General features: G+C 37.0%; 1 pseudogene; it reads right to left on the bottom strand.

The window, feature by feature from the left end:
• Window positions 1–12,333, bottom strand: part of LOC115291136 — a 21,275-nt pseudogene that overhangs the window by 3,435 nt on the left and 5,507 nt on the right.

Raw genomic sequence — 12,333 nt, 5'->3', positions numbered from 1 at the left:
TTTTCATTTCCCTTGCCTTTGGGGATGTGTCGAGTAGGAGATTGCTGCGGTGGAGGTCAAGGAGGTTTTTTCCTACTTTCTCCTTGAGGGTTTAGATGGTTTCCTGTCTCACATTCAGGTCCTTCAGCCATTTTGAGTTGATTTTGTGTATGGTGTCAGAAAGTGGTCTAGCTTCATTCTTCTGCATGTTGCTGTCTATATAAAAGGGAATTTTACTTTACAGAAAAGTTTAAGCTTTTCTGTTAGGACACTTTGTTTACAGACTCCCAAGTAATAAATCCATAAAGTGTACACAACACAACACAACACACTCACACACACACACACCTGCATGGGTGAACTGAACACATAGGAGGAGGTGGGAGATGAGGGTGATTTTCAATGGTCACTGTTTTCTTCACATGATCTTGACTGATGTCTTCATACATGTGCTCAACGGTTAAAGGTTGCCTTTGCTGAATTGATAAAAAATGCTTTGAAATCACTGTTTAAGAACCCTCAGGCTTGGGGCACCTGGGTAGTTCAGTCAGCTGAACATCCAACTTCAGCTCAGATCATGATCTCACGTGGTTCCTGAGTTGGAACTCCACACTGAGCTTGCTGCTATCAGCGCAGAATCTACTTCAGATCCTCTGTCCCTCCCCTGCTTACGCTCTCTCTCAAAAAACAAAAACAAACCAAAAAAAACCCACTTTAAAAATTTCAGGCTAAACTTCAATGTTTAAAATAGATATATTCCTACCTCCCATACCACTTGCAACACAGAATTCCAAGCTATTTAGAATCACCAGACTATTTGGGGGAGAGTTTGCAACTTATTTATACCAGGGAAGGGAGGAGGGAGGAGTCCGTGCACCGAGGTTACGTGACTTCAGCCACCACCTAATGCAGTAAAGATCCTACAAAAAAGCAAGTTCAGAGCTGTCAAAACATTTTGTAACTTTGTAACTCATCTTTTGGGGCCTATTTTAACTTTTTAATATCCCATTTATAGTCCTATGAATGACATGTTAAAACAAGTTCACTTTATTTCCGTTATCCCTTAATTTAATTAAGTAAATAAGTAAAAAAAAAAAAATCTGTCTCAAGGAAAAAAAAACACATGCAACATGATCATTCTGTAAATGCCTTATACATGCAACAAATGTAATAGCCAGAACATTTACTACAACAAACTACATTCAATTTCTCTTATATTTTGAAGGAATAACCTCAGGGACAAAGCAATAAATATGAAACTAATTATTTCTGTTTATTTCTTGGCAGTGTTACTGTCACACTGAATAAGTCATAGTTTCTTTAAAATAAGAATCAAGTTCAGTATTAATCATGGAAGTATAAAACAAATGATTTTGAAAATTTAAAAGGCCACAGTATATACCCATGGACCTAATGACAAAGGAATGAAATCCAAAAATTTTAAATATATTTTGTTCGCACCTCATCAGAGCCGAACAGCCATAGCTGTGGTGTCTGGTAATATTTATCACAAGTGATATAAAGGTCGTAAGTTCACGTTTGCAAAATAGCATCTTCACCTCCAGCATCAGTTTTAGCGTTACAAGCTTCTACTATTTTCCTTGTGTCTAGGGTAGCCTGGCAATAATGGAGAAAAATTTGCACCCATTAAAATTAGTATGAACGTGACAACTTAGAAAAGGTACTCTTCCGACTGTATATTCTTTTCCAAAAACAAATAGGACTTAAAGTCAAAGCTAAAATGTTGTATGCTATAACCAATGTAAACATATAAATAACAGTTTACTAGAAAGATGAAGATACTATTAGGAATATTAATCTGCAAGTTTATTCAGTAAAAGTTAATTAAAAACTCAATTTACAAACCTCATCTCTTTCCAACAATCCACTCTCTTCATATTCTGTTATAGAAAGCAACAAAAGATTAATGAAGTATGAGAAGATTTCTTAAACCAAATTATATATTACTTCAGAGTATCATTCAAAACCTGGGCTTTTAATGTACTTATTTATTGACTTTAAGTTTATTTATTATTTTTAGAAAGATAGAGACAGCATGAGCAGGGGAGGGGCAGAAAGGGAGGGGGAAAGAAAAGAAAAAAAGGAAGAGGCTGGTAGAGAGAGTCCCAGGCTGACAGCACAGAGCCTGACACAGAGCCGACTGAGCCACCCAGGAGCTCCTGCTTTTGTTTGTAACTGAAGATACTGAAGAGGTATGAGAGGGCTAACTCCGCACTTACAAAGCAGCAGGCACTTTACCCGACAAAGCCAGGGAATGTTAGTATGCGCCAAGGCTTGGTCCATGCTACTGTCCATTAGCAACACCAAATGGCACAATACTGTAGAACCCTCAGTGACCCCACTGTATAACGCAAGGCTGTTTATAGAACTGCATAAAGTGTGCTCCTTAAAATCCTCGGTGATTTCCTTTTTGCTCAATCCAGGGCTAAATTCCCAGTTTTCATCTTAACTGACCTCACAGGACCATGAGAATGATTTATTCCCACTTTCCTCGAACACTTTTCCTTGGGTTTGCCTCTCACCTCAGTGGCTTCTCCTTTACTAATTTCTACACTTGGTTCTTCTTCATCTCAACTTTGTCTTTCTTCTTCTTCTTTTTTTTTTTAACTCTATAGTAACCAAGGGCTCACTTTTTGGACTTTGTCTTTTCTCTATCTGCCCTTACTTCCTTGATGATTTTATCTAGTCTGAAGGGCTTTAAATGTTATTGATCCCCAAATTTAACCCTGCTTACAATATCTGTTTACGTATGGCTCCAATGGAATGGCTAATCTACACAGCAAACAGCACACATCTAACACTGAACTCCTAAACTCCCCCTCCAAAGCGATTTTTCTCTTCTCAGTTGAGGACACCTTGCAAGACATTCAGGACAAAAATCCTTGGCTACCCTCTCTCTCCCATGCCACTTCCTACTCAGCAGCATATCCCTTTGACCTTACCCTCAAAATATGTCCAGAAATCTATTTCTCATCACTTTGAATATTGCCACTGGAGCCCAAGCTCTTATCATTTGTTGCCCAGATTATCCAAACAGCCTCTTAACTGTTATCCCTGACTCCCTTCAATCTGTTCTCAACACAGCAATTATAGTAATTCTGTAAAAACGTTAAATCTCATTCTAAGTTGCTCTTCTAGTTAGAAAATCCCCCCAATGGGGGCGCCTGGGTGGCTCAGTTGGTTGAGAATCCAACTTCAGCTCAGGTCAAGATCTGGCAATTTGTGAGTTCGGGCCCCATGTCGGGCTCTGTGCTGACAGCTTAGAGCTTGGAGCCTGCTTCTGATTCTGTGCCTCCCACTCTCTCTGCCCACCTCACCCCCCGCCATTCCCCATGTATGCTCTGTCTCTTTCAATAATAAATAAACAGTAAAAAATTTAAAAAAAGAAAAAGAAAAAGAAAAACCCTCCAATGACTTCTCATCTCAACTGAGTTAAAGCCATGGGCCTACAGAATCTGGTCCCAAGGTTACCTCACTGACTCCATGCCTTACTTCTCTGTCCTCACTCCTCTCTGGACACAGGAATTTTTTTTTTAAGTAAGTTCTATACCCAATGTGGGGTTTGGATTCATGACCTCAAGATCAAGAGTCACATGCCCTACCAGCTAGGCACCCCTGCTCAAAGTATTTTATATTAAGCCACACAAGCTCCTACCTCAAGGCCTTTCTGCCCTTCCTGATATCCAAATAGCTGCTCACTCACTAACTATTGTTCTCAATGAGGTTTTTCTTGACCAACCTATTTTAAATAACACTCATCCCTGCCCAAGACTCCCTGTCCCTTCTCCCTTGTTCATTTTTCTAATACTTATAACCACCTAATAATGTATATTGCTTACCTATTGTTTTTGTCTCCCATAACTAGAATATAAGCTCCATAAGATATCTACTGCTTTATCTCCAGCACCAAGAACAGTGCCTGCTACATAGATACATTGCCCAATAAATATTTGTTGAATAATGAATGAAAATCGCCTGTTATATTACCATTATATTACCTGCTATACCATCAAGATGGTTTTTAAAGCAAAATTTCATACGCAGCTCTATCCAAGGGAAATGTAACAAACACACTAAAAGGCTGTCAGATATTTAAGGCAGTCAACAACCTATACTCTACAAACAGTGCTTTACTCACAACATTCTTCCTACCCTCCATCCCAGCTTGGATGAATGTACACCATTCAGACGGATGGAATGCACAAAGTATTTGTTCAAGAAGGTGGTTCTGACAATTATGAGACATCCAGGTGCAGAGGAAACTACACAAGTACCTCTCAAGTTCAGGAGATCTGGATTGGAGGTGTAGATACAGAAGTCGATCACTGAGAAGGTATGTGAAGCTGCTGTGAGCAATTCTGGTTACAAGTAACACACCTGGATTTCTTCCAAGAATGGGAGTTTACCACAAACAATAAGGGCCAAACTCTTTCTAGAATTTGGGAATAGATATACAGCTAGGTTTCATGAAGACTCAAAAGCAATTTAGAAAACAAAGCTGAAAAGTACTCTTCTGGCAATTCAGCTCTGTGTCATCTCATGAGCGAACACCACTTGCTACTACAGTGCCTCAGCTCTCCTGGGCACCATTCTCCACTTGTGCACGCTACAGAACCTTTCTATCTCACCATAAATTCTAAGTATTTGATCAAAAGGAAAAAAGAAAATACATAATACACGAGCAAACTGTGCTCTGAAATAGGTTTTAAGAACTGGCTTTTGAGGGGGCACCTGGGTGGCTTAGTGGGTTAAGTGTCTGACTCCTGAGTTTGGCACAGGTCATGATGTCTCAGTTTGTGAGTTTGAGTTCTGCATCCGGTTCTGCATTGACGGCATGGAAACTACTTGGGATTCTCTGTCTCCTTTTCTCTCTGCCCTCACCTGCTCAAGCATGTGTCCACACATGCGGACACTCTCTCTCAAAAATAAACATTAAAAAAAAGCATTGGAGCTGTACAAAAATTAAAAATTTATGACTAAGATGTATCCCACTAGAAACAATGCTATCGAGGCTATGCTCTAGGTAAAGTAGAAGACTCCAAGACCAAGGTAAGTTCTGCACTAATTAAGTTTAAACAGAATCCTCCCTAGGCTGTTAAATGTTAAAATCTAGAACTCAATGGTGTTGAATTCTTGTCCACCTCAATTATAAATCCTCCAAAATCAATGTTTAGTGTGATCAAAGCAAATCTAGAACACAAGTACCTTCCATATCTGCAGCTTCTCCTTCATCTTCCTCTTCTTCCTCCTCGCATACTGCTGAGCAATCTTGAAGTTTTATACTGGCCTTTGAAATTAATTATATTTAAAATCACTTAAATATAGTTCATTAGTTCAAACACTCAGCACTCATACATCAGCACAGTGCAAACCACTGAAAATTCTAGTGGAAAAGATAGTTTTTATCCTCAAGAAACTCCTGTTCCACTGGAAATGACAAACCCATAAACCAAATACTAAAAGTGATACACTAAGTGCTATGGCTGAAAAATATAAAAGGTCTTATAGAAGAATCAAGAATCACCTAAGCTAACCATTTTAAAATAGCTGTCAGCTGCCCTTCCAAAAAAATTGCATTTTTATTTAACCAATTCATTAGTATTAGGAAACTGGTTCATAATTATAACCTACACACATAATTTAAAGGAAAAAAGGTATATATTTATAAGTCATAATACATTTATAAGTTAACCTTATTATAAATCAATCATTACTGTGTTCTAATTTGTTAACAATATCTTCAGTTGAATTAAGTAAAATGATCAGACTTTACAGTTATTATAACATGTAAGATTTCAGTTTAATTTTTAAACTATATTTAAAATGAAAGACTAATGCTAACCAAAGACAAGCCTAATATGGAATTATTTCACAAAAGCAACATTCTGAAAATCTGAAGTCAACATAATAAAAAAAAAAAATTGGATACCTAGTTTCACCTAATTTACAATTTTACTTAGGAAAGATTTTATTTACCACTAGAAACTTAAATAGTATGTATGCATCATAATCATAATCAAACCGTGAAACCATAGAAGAAAGATAGCATCCGGCAATTATCAGATGAGCCAATATCTGGCAAAGAGATCACTAAGGGAAATTTTAATCACATGGATGTCATGGTGCTCATACTTGAAACAATACAGTAGAAAGCAACAAGGAAGATTAATATTTGGATCTGGACAACAAATAGTCTATGAAAATTAAATTATGAAAAATATAAATTCTATATTAAATAGGAAATGACAGGAAAGATACATTCAACTTGTACATTATTCTAAGTATTCATACTTCAGTAGGACATAAGTATGTTAGATGAGATCAAGTACCATATTAACCACTACCGCATTTATAAAAATATTCTTGAAAGAATTACCATAAACCTATCATAAAATGCTATCCATACTATGCTGCCATTTATCATTCCAAAAGGCTAACGCATACATAATTAACAGCTGAAGTAAACAAGATTTTCTAAAGAGGCCAAAGCCATTTTGGGGTTTCCTAGTCATTTAAACTCTCTAAAAAGCAGAATTTCAAAAGGCTGAGTTTTCAGGCCAATGAACAGAACCTTAATCCCTAGCAGGCATTAAACCGTACATTTAAAAAGCAAACTTGTTTTAGATTCTAACCTACCTGTTAAGACTCACTTATGAATCCTAAAAGAGCCAAATGACAAAAACACACAAAAAAGAGCATCTTAATCTTGTAGCAAATGTTTCATAAGGAGAAAACAAATGCAAATATTCTGCTCAAATATTCTGTTCTCTAAGAGACCTATTAACAAAATAATGAAAAGATAATAAAGGCATTTTATATTTTTCATTTTATTTCAAATATAAAAGCAAGAGGACAACTGCAATCATCTTCTCTGTAGAAATGAAAAGCTTCTATAATATAGTTAGTTTGAATTAACTGTAAATTTTCAAGCAGAAAAATTCCCCCCAGTGACAGATTTTTACCCCCCACCCCAAGACCACAACAAACCATACAATAAAACCCAACTTATTTAGCTCCCACTCAGTCAAAAATACTCTGGATGATGTTAAAGTTTACCTTTAAATTTTCAAAAACAAAAACTTCCATGCAAAATAGCAGTAAATTAAGAAACTACAGAGGGAATGAGTAAATTACTTCAGACAATGTTTAAAGAACAAAGTTTGAACAATGTATCATCAGCACCTACTAATCACTAAGTACATCAACCTCTTCAAAAACCTCTATTTATAGAAAATTTTATACTTAGATTTAAAAATAAAAAACATTTCTTTTAAACTACCCTAGTAGCCTTCCCAATTAGTGAAACATAGTTGTTTTTAACCAGTTATAAGCTCAAAAAACTTTTTATTAAATCATACTCAGATTAAGGAAGATAAGCATTGGGAAGCAGTAGTTTTGATATGTTGGTATAAAAAAGTGAGAGGAGGAATCAGTTTGAATAAGAATATACATATGCAAATAACTATAACACTGAATGTAGAAATGTAACTAACTAACCAGTCCCTTGCTCTCCAATGTAATCTCCTTAACTGCTTCAGTTATTCCTGCGATACCTGTTTAAAATTTAAAAAAATAACCGAAATTAAATTGTAAACATCTGCCATTTACCAGATTCAAGCAATATATAAACACTTAAAATCACCTAAATTCTCACAACTTCTCTGAAATAAGAAGACAATGTTAGCAGTATTTTTACAAATTTATACGGACCTTTCCATTTTATTGTTTCCATAGCTTATTTTATCCTTACAAACACTATCCTTTGAGGTGATTAGGTAATAATTTCTCCTTATGAAGAAACGAATGAGACTTGCTGAGTCTTACAGTTAGTTGGTGAAGAAACTGGGATTCAAATCCGTATGTGCTACCTTTTAGTTCAACGCTCTGTCCACTGTACCCCATTAAGCAACTACCGTGAACGTGCTTGTCTCAATGAAGGTGGCACTAAGCAGATGGCAGTACCACAAGTCAGCTAAATAACAATTCTAATTTAAAATAATGTCAGTTTGTTTGTTTGTTTGTTTGTTTGGAGAACAAACAAGAAAGGGGCAGAGACACAGGGGGAGAGAGAGAATCTCAAGCAGGTCCAAGCTGTGAGAGTAGAGTTTGATGCAGGGCTCGAACTCACAAACCATGAGATCATGTACTGAGCTGAAATCAAGAGTCAGCTGCTTAACCAACTGAGTCACCCAGGTAGCCCCCACCCCTTCTTTTTTAAAAAAAAGTTTATTTATTTATTTTGAGAGAGCGAGACAGAGAGCACGAGCAGGGGAGGGGCAGAAAGACAGGGAGAGAGAGAACATACCACTGTTTCTAATTTGATAGTTTAACAAGGATGAGATATACTAGAGGAAAGAAACTCTACTTACAAAATATGCTTTGCTCCTTTTTTTAATCTACTAAAACGTAGATATATCTGTTCAACATGTCCAAAGAATAACTCACCTTTAGTAATAGAAAATGTCACAATCTACAGCTCTAGCACAATGATTTTACTTCATACTTTTTCTGGAAAGTATTACACAATAGATATGATTACTTCATAACAATAAGACCCAAATCTTAGCACACTGAACTGGTATTACAAAATGATTCCCTGAATCCAGTTGATAGACGCAAAGAAAATAAACCTCTTCAATTCATCTAAATATAATAATCGAGTAGTATTCAAAACAAAGAAAAAAAAGCTCAAATGACTCTAATGAGGGTAACATTCTCAAAGACTGTGATGGTTAATTTTATGTCACCTTGGCTACATTACTGTGTCCAGATGCCTGAACAAACCCAGGCTAGATGTAGTTGTGAAGGTGTTTTATAGATTTTTTTTTGACTCTAACATTTAAATCAATAGACTCTGAGAAAAATAGATTACTCTCCATAACGTGGGTGGGCCTCATCAAATCAGTTGAAGAGTCTTATAAGAAAAAAACTGAAGTGCTCAGGAGAAGGGAAGAATTCTGCTTTCAGACTGTCTTCAGACACAAGCTGAAGCAATCAACTCTTACCTGAGTCTTCAGCCTGTTGGCCAGTCTGTCCTATAATCTGGAATCTTGCTAGCCACCACAATCACATAAGTCAATTCCTCAAAATAAACCTATGGATACCTATATATCTATACCTGTTATCTACCACTATAATCTATATCTATATATACATTCTATTGTTTCTGTCTCTATGGAGAACCATGACTAATACAAGGGCTAAGGAAAATTAAAAAAAAACCTTTGAGAAGCAAGGATGAAGCAATGAGAACTAAGGTAACTAAGAAACCAGGCACATGGCCTTCTGAGTTCATTGGAAGCAGTGTTTTAATCAGATCAAGGCATAGTTTAAACTAAAATTCTAAGTATATCTCTCTAGCAGAGCAAACATTTTTTCAGTTGTTGAATTTAATAGAACTTCATCCATCCAATCATACTGATACCTATTATTTCTGTAATGAATTCCTTTGTAAATATGCACCTAGATTTTGAGCTAGTGACTATGGGATAGAATACAACCAGACAACAGATCAGCTCATTTACTTGACATGAGAAATACCGTGATATAACTAATGGCTTAAGTTAGTCAACAATTTCCTACAGAGGTGCTTTCCTTGTCTTCTAGACTCAGGGAAACTAAAGCAGAGCAGCTGAACAATTTTGGAAAGATCAAAAAAGAAAGAAGTCTAATATCACTACTTGGTGGAGAAAAGAGGATGATTTTTGAAATGACTTTAAGAAGCTTTTCAAACCACATTTACTCAAGGCCTTCACACTAACACTCAACACAATAAGAAAGAAACAAGTTTCAGGGCACCTGGGTGGCTCAGTCGGTTAAGTGTCCAACTTCGGCTCAGGTCACGATCTCATGGTTCGTGGGTTCAGGCCCTGCATCGGGCTTGTGCTGACAGTGCAGAGCCTGGAGCCTGCTTCAGATTCTGTGTCTCCCTCTCTCTCTCTCTCTGCCCCTCCCCTGATCACACTGTCTCTCAAAAATTAATAAAATGTTAAAAAAAAAAAAAAAGAAACAAGTTTCAGAAAATGATTCAGCCATCTAAAAGAACAAAGTCTGCCATTGGCATAACATGGATGGAACTAAAGTGTGTTATGCTAAGTCAAATTCAGTCAGTCAGAGAAAGACAAATATATGATTTCAGTCATATGCTGAATTTAACAAATAAAACAGATGAACATAGGGGAAGGGAAGGCAAAATAAGATAAAAACAGAGAAGGAGGCAAACCATGAGAGACTCTTAACTATAGAGAACTGACTGAGGGGTGCTGGAGGGGAGGAGGGGTGGGGGATGGACTACATGGGTGATGGGCATTAAGGAGGACACTTGTTGGGATGAGCACTGGGGGTTACATGTGAATGATGAATCACTAAATTCTACTCTCGAAACCAATACTACTGAATTTAAATAAGATCTTGGAAGAAAAAGAAAGAAGCAAGTTTCAAATGAAGAAGCCCAAGCACGGAATCTATGCTTTTGTCACCATAAAGAAACACAGGGCAGTGTCCCTTTCTAAGAGTAGAGAAAAACTGACCTAACAAGGTACTTTTTCCCTGGGCAGATTACTTAGCCCTCTGACAACTGCGTGGGTCTCAACAAATGGCAGCAATTTTGTCCTTCACGGAACCCTTGGCACTGTCTGGAGGCATTCTTAGTTACCACAACCGGGCGAGTGCTACAGGGCCCAGAGATACTGCTAAACATTCTGCAGTGCACAGGAAATGCTACGACAAAGAATCGTGCGGCCCAAAATGTTAGTAGTGCTAAGACTGAGAAACCCTGTGCTACGACTACTTTTGATACACCTGCTACTCTCTAGGACTTAGGGAGAAACATTTGTTTTTAGTATCCTAGACTTAAACACAGAACTTATTTTCTCCATTAAAACTAAGCCATAAGTGGTACTTACATAACTATGTAAATTAACTGCTGTTAACTATTAACTAACATTAACTAATATTAATATATTAGCTACAGCAGCATATATTAACCTACATCCAAATAGCTATATAAATATAGTGGCAAAACAGGTTCTTAGGACTTGAAATTAAAAATCATATTCAGACTTACAAGTTCTGCAAACATACACTTATGAAAGGCTTAAATTTAGTCAATTCCTTAAACAAAAATCTATGAAACAACTTCTGTATCAGATACTACGATAAATATTCAGGATTCAACAATGAATTTCTACCTTCGTGGAGTATACAGTGCTTGTCATTCAACAAATAATTAAATACTTCTAAATGTCTGGTCGCTGAGTAAAATAAATATGTGTAGTTCCTGTCCTAAAGTTCATCATACAGCAATGGAATCACATGTAAATACAGAATTCGAAAACAAAGCAGCATGCATACTCAGTAATACCAACTGCCATTCTTTCTTTAGAAATAAAGAAAATGATACAGATATTTTCAAATTGCTACTGAAGTAGCAGTACTATAGAAATTTGGTATTCTCCAAGGGCACTTTTCCTTTTTTTTCCAATTTGTTTTCCTGTTGTTTTTCAGGCAAAAGTCTATTGGGACAACTGTTGCTTACATACCCTTTATTGTTGTATTTTATTATTTATTTTTTATTTATTTTTCAACTGCATATATAGTTTATTGTCAAATTGGTTTCCATGTAACACCCAGGGCTCTTCCCCACAGGTGCCCCCTGAAGGACCATCACCTCCCTTCCCCCTCCCTCTCCCCCTTCAGCCCTCAGTTTTCAGTATTCAAGAGTCTCTCAGGTTTTCCCTGCCTCCCTCTCCCTATCTCATTCCCCCTTCCCCTCCCCATGGTCCTCTGTTAGGTTTTTCCTGTTAGACCTAGGAGTGAAAACATATGGTATCAGTTGTTATTTTTTAAATCACTGCTGCTATAACAGATTGTAAAGGAATTTAAAGCAATTTAAACTAAAATACGGTATTCTATTATCCTCCTACCTGTGTTATGGTAAGTATCTACCCATCCTCCATCACCATCATCTTCCTCAAGGATAGCTTCGTATTCATCGGAATATTCCATTTATTTGCATCACTTGTAGCATGGCACTATTAAAAAAAATGACAAATACAGTTACTAGCACATAATCTGCTAGTAGAAAAAAAGAGAAGGTTTATTCTGTTTTAAGGAAATACTGTAGAAGCTCTTTGGGGGGTGGAGCCAAGATGGCAGAGAGGAAGGGAGCTCAATAAACTCCGTCCGCACCATTTATTGAACTGAGAAGGATATTATGCTCATCTGCGAGAGCGGAAGGAGAAAATACGAACTCCAGAAGGAATAGAACCTCAAGGATACCTGAGTGAGTGGGGGCGAACGGGGGAGATCTGAGGACGGGCCAGCCCGGGACGG

This window comes from Suricata suricatta, chromosome 5, assembly GCF_006229205.1.
Source record: "Suricata suricatta isolate VVHF042 chromosome 5, meerkat_22Aug2017_6uvM2_HiC, whole genome shotgun sequence".
Taxonomy (NCBI): domain Eukaryota; kingdom Metazoa; phylum Chordata; class Mammalia; order Carnivora; family Herpestidae; genus Suricata; species Suricata suricatta.
Note: the sequence above shows the minus strand (reverse complement) of the source record. Positions and strands in the feature narration are given on the sequence as shown.